The sequence below is a fragment of the Melanostigma gelatinosum genome, assembly GCF_949748355.1.
Source record: "Melanostigma gelatinosum genome assembly, chromosome: 11".
NCBI lineage: Eukaryota > Metazoa > Chordata > Actinopteri > Perciformes > Zoarcidae > Melanostigma > Melanostigma gelatinosum.
The window spans coordinates 15,716,790-15,726,795 of record NC_136644.1 but is presented as its reverse complement, the minus strand read 5'-3'; positions in this window follow the sequence as shown (position 1 = coordinate 15,726,795).

The following is a 10,006-nucleotide window of genomic DNA, read 5'->3' as shown; positions in this document are numbered from 1 at the left end:
GAATTCTTTGAAAAGCGGACGGTATTAGTACTTGATGTACTATGTACTTTATAGTCATAGAGTAGAAAAGGTTTATTTATGTAAATATGCATGCAGCAGATGATAAATTCAGTTTCAGATATTGCCCACATACAGTAAGGGCCATAGGTATTTCAACTGTGACACAATTATTCTAATTTGTACCTCATTAGATTAGTTCCCAGACGACCTCTTAACCCAGTGCGCCACGGTCACCCCAAAAATGGGCGACTGTGTAAATATGTGGACTTTCTATAGCGATAGTCTCACATTGTTTGCCAGAAGAATTTCTCTCATCTCCGCTGAGCACAACTCTCATCAGAGTAAACAAACACACCGCTGCATGTTTCACGACACAAGCCATTGAGCAGCATCGTTGTGTGTCTGCAGCCCTCCTCCCTGAGTGGCCAATTGCTGTCAATCACCGAGCCAACACAAGCAATTTTAGATCCTAATTACGCTAATTGAAGTAATGAAATTGAGGGCCAGGTGGACCTCCCAAAAACGAACACAACTGATGATGGAGAGCTGCACTTGAAGAGCACCAATGTTGTGGTAGCAGTTGAATTGTCCTTTCTGGAGCATTAGGGGTTAAACAATAAATAGATGTTCTAAATATATTTCACAAGGGCCACTAGAGTGAAGGGCACTGAACAGCATTCTAAGTATCATACAAACAAGACCACATACAGTAAACAAACGGAGACACAAAACAGACTCGGAGAGGTCATTACTCCACTGAGGTTGCAAGATATTTGTAACCTGTTATCATAAGAGAAAACTATTTTCTGCTTCTGGATGTGACAAAAAATATGCACAGCAATGGACATCATACTAATTGGTTGATAGTGATTATGATTTGTGGGGGGTGCCTTAGCCCCCGATCATCATTGCGTCACCCACAAAACGATTGTTTTCCTGTAACGGTGTGTTGCATTTTGGACATCTATGAAAGTTAAAATATTCTCAACTTTTCAGCGCCTGGCGTGGAGTCGCACGACTCGTCAATGTGACCAATGGCGAGGCAGGACATCAAATCAAGCAAGAGGCGGTAAATGTAGGAGGAATGGACAAAGGCACCTGAAAGGTTAATATTAGCGTTTTGTAGTTACGATGAACAGCCAGAGATGCAATGAATCCATTTTTTCCCGCTGTTTACATTCGATCGCCTGGTTGCTCACACACCCCCGCTTCACAGGCTCATCAGCCCTTTGGCCCGTCCCACTTTGCAAAGGGGCTTTTAGAAGCGGCCGGGTGTGTCCGGGTGTGATCAGGGCCTAAATCTCGTTTGGGAATGTTAGGGCTTTGTAAAAGGATACATTTTGCAAAATGTCAAGTTAAAAGGAAAATGTAAGGTTTTTACAAATCACCACATAAGAGTAATTTGCTGATTTAGCATTGCACTCTTCACACATTGTCGGACTCATGATGGACAATTAAAAGACCAACAATTCAGTGTAACAGAGCTAGAGATATCCTCTATTTTATTCTGTGTGTTCTTTTCCTTTGTCAAAATCTGGCACCTACATTACCCACAATGCAACTCGACTACCAATAATTTGGTCGGAGGATCGGGTGCGCTATGCCAATAGCGGCTAATGTAGCCTCGAGCCGCTTGCCTCAAACAGCGATGAGGAGGAGCAGGCTCCAGAGGTCTAGTGAGCTCACTTATTTCTGACTCCAACAGATTTGCATTTATTTTCCATTTTGTTTTCAAATTTCAAGCAGCTCCCTCTGGTATACAAAAGAGTTTACATATTTTTTCCACACATACAGTAGTACACCACACTTTGATGTGTAAACTTAGTGGAGTTGCCCTTTAAGCATTTGTGTTGTTCCTATCTGTTCACAGAAGTGTGTCACGTTGGAAGCACTTGTTCCCTGGAACATGATCTAAATTTACAGCACATTGTTTGAGATACCCTTCAAATTACCAGACAAACAGAGAAGTGGGCACAAAAATTAACCTCCCTGGCAGACGTTAACCCCCCCCCCCCCCCCCCCCCCTCCCCCCCCACAACATACAAAGTCACAGATGGAAAACACAGCACCACTCAGATTGGCTGTGAGTTAAGGTGATTTTCACTCCTCTTTGTACTCTCCCTCTATTTTCTCTTTGTTTTCGTATTATCTTTCTGTTCGCCTGCTGTCCAGTCAGAAGACAATCAATCCCATGGGCCAAACCAGCCTGTGTCTGATCCATAAACAACCGATAGTAATGCAATCGGGTCTGGCACTCCATCTTATCTTCACCTATCTCAACATCTCTCCACCATTTCCAACCCCCCCGCACTGATTTTGTGTCACGGCTCTGAAATGAGACTGTCACCTTCAGTGTTGGCGCAGATAGGAGGGAACAGAGAGCGAGAATGATATTGTTCACATTCGCAGACATCTTTTCCTGTCTCTTCATTTCGAACAATCTCCTCATGGCTGCTCTGTATAATGCTCGTCTAATTACAACCTCTTCCTCCTCGTATTTTCTGGAGGCCAGCCTGATAATCACACAGTGGAGCTGGTTTAAAGACGTCTGTTGATGTGATTGCCTTGTAGCAACTAACGGGGGCACAAATATTGAACCAAAACAAATATAAACAGTGGGCTGGCCATCTGTCTGCTTGTACAGCAACATGTACTCGAGATCCAGATGATGAAATATTATAAAGCAGAGAACAGACGTCTGTCAGTCTCAGTGGAGTGTTAGTGGCTACCTCTGGTTTCGCACTACAAATGAACCATACATCACTACAAATCATCAACACAGAAAAATAGACTTTTAGACTAGCTTACCTTCTGTTATCCTTGTTTGTCTCTGTTGAGAGATGTGAATGAGGTGTATCTCTAGTGCATGCAGCCTCACCTAACCTGAGGATTATACAATGCAAGGTGATTATCCAGCTAAATATGTCTGGATTAGAGATGTAACTGGCTGCTGCCTCTGTCCTCAAGAACGAAAACGGCAACGATATTGTCTCACTGCAAATATATTGGGGAGGCAGATTCCATGAATCTAGATGAATTTATATTTAATTTAAATCTTTTTTGGTTTGAATTACTTTAGAATAAAGATGCAAAATCATGAAACCTCTTTAACCCTGACCGACCAACCTGTGGGTCCATCATTACAGATGCTCGATTCACACATACGCTCTGTCTGTCAAACACATGTATGTTCATTACAAATAACTAAAATTGGAACAGCGCCTTGTTGTGTTGTTCACAGTCAACAAACGGGACAGAAACAAGGGCAGCCAGTCAGGTCTCCTCTCGTAAATAAAATCAGTACGACATGTGTGTCACTGGTTGGAATGGTTGGGACGACAGATTTAACCACAGATGTCATGCTGAGTTTGATGGAAATGTGTATACAATGATGCATTTGACATTCAGGAAATTTGCGCAAGATGTGCATTGCATTTATATGGCAATAACATGAGAAACAAAATCAATTTAACTAACCAAAGGTCCAACAGGTTAATTCATTATTAATAACAGATGAAGAAAATGTAGATGTGCATTTAAGCCTGATGTGACAGGTCCACTTACCGACTCATGAGATGGTAAATATCTCCAGTATAATGACAGTGGATTCACTTTTTGAGGTTTAAGCTAAAGACTGTTTGTAAAGCTGTCTTGGTAGTGATGGGTAAGTGTGCGTTTGTGTGTGTGTGTACCTCCCATCCTTCCATCAGAGTGTTTCCTAACTGGCAGAGTTCACTGATCAACTGCTGTTGTTGAAGAAAACCATCATATAACTTGTGAATCCAACTGTTGTTACAATCTTAACTTCCATGATTGCAGTAAACACGAGTGTTCCTCTTATGTCAAAATATCCAGAATCATTTGAGACGTAAAACCTCATATCACAAGTAAACAGTTAATATGTAACACATATTCTGGTACCAAACAACATTCTTGAGAAGAGATTAGGGGCAGACACAGGGGCGCCAATCAAACAACATTCTTAAAAAGAGATTAGGAGCAGACACGGGGGCACCAACCAAACAACATTCTTGAGAGGTGAGCACAGCAAAAGAGGCGTGAATTTTGACTATAAGAGTGATCTGTGAAAAGTACAGGGGAGTCGTTTCAATATACTGAACTGGTTGATGTTGGCTTGATCTTATTAAAACACTACCCGCTGGTTGCAAACTCCAGTTCGCCGTCTCTTCTCGTCATTTTGCCACAACACTGTTTGTTAGTTCACCCAGGCAAAGGATGTAGAGGGAGTTCATGACCCTGGGGTCATTTCCTATTGAACGCCACACTGTTTATAGACTGCGGACTTGTCCCAAACATGCCAGCTGTTGTTGCTAAACTGACACCTTATGTTTAACCTGTGAACAAGGAATAGTCTTTAACTTAAATAGTCTCAGAGCGGAAATCAGTTGTTTGATCAATAAAAGTAATTAAAATGAGACATCCTCAGGTGCAACTGTTCATACAAACTCTGTTGTTGCTCTCTTTGGCATTTTTGTTTGCTCTGCAGAGGTCAGTCTCTGAACTTTGTCTCACTTCACTGGACAAACCTGCGGCATGACCCATGGCTCTTGTAAATGTGACACCTCGCTTTAACATGCGTAAAAACGCAAAGTTGCTTCATCTTCTCTGCCTTGTCATTGAAGTTAAAAAACATATGCCGTAATTTCACAGATGGCTAAGTTGTAAGTCTCCTGAAACAAATATACAGTACTTTAAATAGGTGAATTGTAGAGCAAAATACAAAATAAAATAATATTATTGTTATGCTCATGAGAAAAAACTGAAACTGCAAGTAAGGCATGATCTAATTTCTATGCTTTCTTCCCCTGTTTTGGTTTCTCCCTCTCTCCCTGTTGTTCGCCAAGTGAGATGGTGCTGCAGTGGGAAACTGTTGAGGAACCTATTCCCCTGTGCGATCAGACCCTCGCCACGCTCAAATATTCTTAGCGCGTCCAACCAAAGCCCTTATTTAGCGCTTTGCTTTTTTGAAGAAGTGGAAACTTATTTCACCCCTTACCTTCACAGAAAAAGACAGGGGAGTGCAATAATGTTGTTGCGTTTCATGCACTCGTCAGCTCCCAATGGAGTGTAGCCCTTTCAATTGTTCGGCTTTTATTGGCTCCGAGCAGTGGAGCAGTTTTGTGCAGCGTGAAGCTAAATCTTGGGAATTCAGCTTATAAGGCCAGATGCTGTTTATATGCAGCGTTGTAAGGGACGTTTTTCCAATTCTGACTCTAGAAATGTATTTCATATTAATTTGTTTTGCCAGTTACAACCAAAGTGCCGGTCCTTAATGCTGGAGACCAGGGTTTGCATCATGGGTCCTGTGTTAACGTTAACGTTAAAGTAAACACATCTTCAAGTCACTGTTGAATTTTTCTGTGTTTCACCAAGACAACTTCCATTCCAAAACCTTAACTAAGTGCCATGATTTGCCTAAACAGTTCATTGCTGCTTGACAGATGATTGGGTCCACTGTCCATTTCTGCAGTCGCTGTCGGGATGTGTTTTGTGACTCACTTTCAATCTGGTATTTATTTCCCCCATTGGCAGTAAATTTGTTACACTGTCTGTCAGAAGCTCCTGCACGTTAAACTGGGCTAAAGAAACTCTTTTAGGGCTGACTTACTCTGAAAGACACACTGCAAATTGACTGGAAAACACTCACTAGCCTGGCAACAATAAGGCTTCAAGCAACACAGACAGTAATACAGCACACACTGTTTCTATTGGAAAAATAAGTGTCTGATGTCCTTGACTATATAAGATGACACATTAAAAAAAAATGTAATTTCCTACAAAAAATGGCGTCTTCATATTCAGACCAATATTATAATATTGCTGTATTTGCCGTGCTGCGCCACATTTCTTCCAAACATGCGTGCATGCTCACAATCCATAGACACTAACAGAAAAGCTTGAATATGGGAAAAATGATCAATTGGGTTCGTGTTTGATTCGTAATCTATTGACTTGCCAGATACTTTAATTAACTGTTTCTTCATAATTTTAATAAACGCATTTTCCGATGCTACCTTCCGATGTTTGTACATAACAAAATTCATACGTTTTATGTTGCAATGACATACAATGTAGTCAATAGCAGATTTTGAGAAGGAAATTAGAGGTGACATTCTGTCAGTCTGCTTTATGTCGATTTATTTAAAAACTTAAACCCTGTGTTTAAGAACACATGCATGTGCAGTTTGTATGTGAGCTAGAGACAGAGAGGCTATTGGGGAAATCAATGATGTGTTCACTTATTGGTGACTGATAATGTCATACCAGGAACTAATTGCCTGTGCTGTTGCCTCATGAAGCACAGCATGACATCCTGCCACGGGGCACTGGCTGCACACCTCAGTACAATCACTATATCAATAAGTTCCCAGTTTACTCCTTCAATTGTGGCTCTGTTGTTCATTCCTGTCATGTACTGCATTTGTACTCGTGCCATTGTTTGATAGTGGGGCCATTTTCGTCAAAATGCTTCTGACATCCTCATACAATCCACCATTTTATTCATCCGTCCTGTCAATTTCCCCCTGTTTCTCTGGCATTTACAATTCATGTCTCGTCCTGCTGTTTTTATAATTTCTTTTTAAATATTTGCTCTCTCCTCATCCTTAAATTTACTTTAACATATGCATTTTGCCTTTATATTATCTCTATCTCTCTGTCTTTTTCACTCAAGTCACCTTCACACTCCTGAGCTGAAGCGGTTGGCTCGTCTCTCCCTCTCCGTCCATTCCGCACATGCCCATTGCCCTGCCTCTGGGCTACACTTCCTCTTTTATTTATAAGAATATGCTGATGAGGCAAACGGAAATACAATGTCTAGTTACACAGGGTGAGAAACAGAAATTGAAATAGAAAAAGATAAAGCCGAATGAGTGAAAGAGCACACTCAATTAATCACGGGGTTGCTAAAAAGTAAAGCCATTCATCAAAAAAGTAAAAAAGTAAAAATAGGGAAAGAGTGAAAAAGGGAAAGAGAAGAGAGAGAAATACGTATCACAGGATCTAATTGGGTCAGTGGCAAATAATGTGGCTGTGTTAGTGCTGAGCTTTGCTTCAGAGTTGTAACAGCAGGCTGGTTGGAGAACTGGTTGAATCAGCAAGGTGATTCAATCTCATGAGAAAACATGAAATCAAGCAACCTGGACATCAGGAGAATGTTTCTATCAATACCGCGTGGTACGTTGTTATATGAAAACATGGAATTGAGTGAAGTTATTTTCTCTAAGAGCACCCGAAAAGAGCAGGAGGAGAAGTATGAAATAAACAAAGAAAAAACACATTGAACCTGAGGGAATATCATTCATTCACTCTGTGATTCTATTTGACAGGGGTCATTCTTTATTTTGCGTTGCTGGCTGGGCCTGTCACAAAACATTAGAAAAGTGAAAACATGTTCAGTCACATTGTGTATGAATTTAGATTTGTTTGTTTTTTTAAAACACACATCTGTTCTTTTTGTGTGCAACCCTTGCTTGTCAGAGTTTAGGACAAATCCCAGGTAGGGTGAAAGGTAGTCTGTGTCAGAACGGCCCTCAGAGAGAGAGAGGGAGGAAGAGGAAGGCCGATGAAATGAGGCAAAGGTGGTGTTCGTGGTAGATGATGGTGGAGAAAGAGAGAGACAGAGGGGAGCTGCTTCTTGTGCGAGACCAGGAACTATGTGGGACTGAAGATGGGGATGTGGCGCAGGGTGAAAAGAATAATGCACCGTGACAGAACGGCACTCTCTGCCAACACGACCAAAGATTGCCCCCGAAGCGGAGTGATGTGGAGCGCAGGCAGCACCTGTGACACCAACTGCCAGCCCGAGGGAACTCCAGCAACTGGCCACCTGTTTAAAAATGCACCCGCCGACTTCGCACTGCTTATTAAATTCATTCAATTTCCTGTGATTTATGTGTGCCTTTGAGATGAGATGAGTGTCTGTTAACGGCTCCTTATCTGAATTCAAATGTCACTCAAACAATTCGTCAGATATTTAAGGAATCCGTTATAGAGAAAGATCTTATTACTGCCGCTCATTGAAATGCAATTTTATAAATAAAATTAAGAAATTACTCATTCTTAAATAAAAAGCTGAATTTGTCAGCAATAAAATGAGCACATGCCCCCATGCTGCATTCACTTGGAATCAGGCAGATGGTAGACGAACCAGATGTCATTTTAGTGAACGAGAGCAGGACGATAAAATTTGGTGAGATCGGCAGAGATTTTTGAGAGAGAATACTGATGGTAAAGGTAAATGAGGTATTTTAACTTTTTGCTATCCTCTGTGATTGAATTTACATCCCAATGTTTCATAGCTCCCTCACTCAAGGAGAAAGTTGTTTGCAATAGAATATTAAGAGAAAACTGCGTTACATGCATTACTGGAAGAATTGCATAAAAACCTAGACACAAAATCCAGTCAGAAATCTCCTTGGTGGCAAGCCACCAGTGGTGGATGATATTCGCCCTGAGATGCTGAAGGCTCTGGACATTGTTTAGCTGCCATGGAACAGAGGGCAAAGTGAGAGCTGTGTCCGGATATTCGGTACAAAGTCAAACATGTTTCCAGTGCGTGTTGGCCTCCGCCCTCCAGTCATCAATCCTGTTTGTGATTTTCATGGACAGGATCTCAAGGCGCAGCCGGGAGGAGGAGATTGTCCGAGTTGGGGACCTCAGAATTGCGTCCCTGCTCTTTGCAGAGAATGTAGTTCCGTTGGCTCCTTCAGAAAGTGACCTTCAGCACACACTGGGGCGGTTTGCAGCCGATTGTGATGCGATTGGAATGAGCCAACAAGTCTCAGGGCATTGTTCTCTGCCGGAAAAAATGGTGGATTGAAATACTCCGGGTTGTGACAGAGTCACTGCCCCAAGTTAGTTAAGTAGTTCAAGAATCTTGGGGTCTTGTCCACGAGTGAGGGTAAAATGGAGCATGCGATGGACAGGCGGTTTGGTGCACGCCGGCACTGCTGCAGGTGTTGTACCGGACAGCTGGGTTGAAGGTTTACCAGTCAATCTTTGTTCCAAACCTCGCCTATGGTCATGCGCTGTGGTTAGTGTGAGATACCAGATAAATGCTTCCTTCATAGGGTTGCTGGACTCAGCCTTAGAGATCGGGTGAGGAGCTCAGACATCTGGAGGGAGCTCAGAATAGAGCCGCTGCTCCTTTTTCCGTCAAAAGGGGCCAGTTGCAGTGGTTCGGGCATCCGATTAGGAAGCCTCCTGGACGCCTCTCTTTAGAGGTGCAACTGGTAAGAGGACCAAGGGTAGGCCCAGAACTGCTGGAGAGAGTATATATCTTTTCGGACCTTGGAACGTTGGGGATCCTCAGGAAGAGTTGGAAAGCGTTGCTGGGGCGAGGGACGTCTGCAATACCCTTCTAAACCTGCTGCCCCCGCGACCTGGCCTCGGATAAACGGATACTAGTCACGAAATAATTGTATTTAATATATTTCATTCCATCACCATAAAACGTGTCACCATGGGGATTTCGCTTTGTCGTCCTGCTATTCCATCTAAATGCTTTTTTTTTCTTTTTTCTGTGCCGTCCAGTTATCCATCCATGTGAATGCAGCATATTTCACTACAGTCAGGACTTTTGTTTCTACAGTCTGACTTGTGCTGTTATTATCAGTAGCTATAGTGGGTAACATTAGCTGACTTTAAATAGATACTGCTTTACAACTGACATCTTTATGTCTCTCCTCTACTTTAACACCATTTTATAGCCTGTCACTGCTTGTCAGCCTAACTTTTTAATGTTAGCATTGATTCTCACTTGACCTTTGGGTCATGCTATTTCAACACCTGCTGAGGCTTTAGTTTAAGCTGAAATTTCCATTGAAATGTATCTCAATGCTTAACTGATTTTCCAGAGCGACTGCAAAATAAAATGTGCCCTTCCATCCATTACTACATTATTATAAGAGGTGGACGTGGTCGACGTGAAGTCACCCATTGGTTAGTAGACTGCGGTTTTGAAACCTCGAGTTCGCCATTTTGG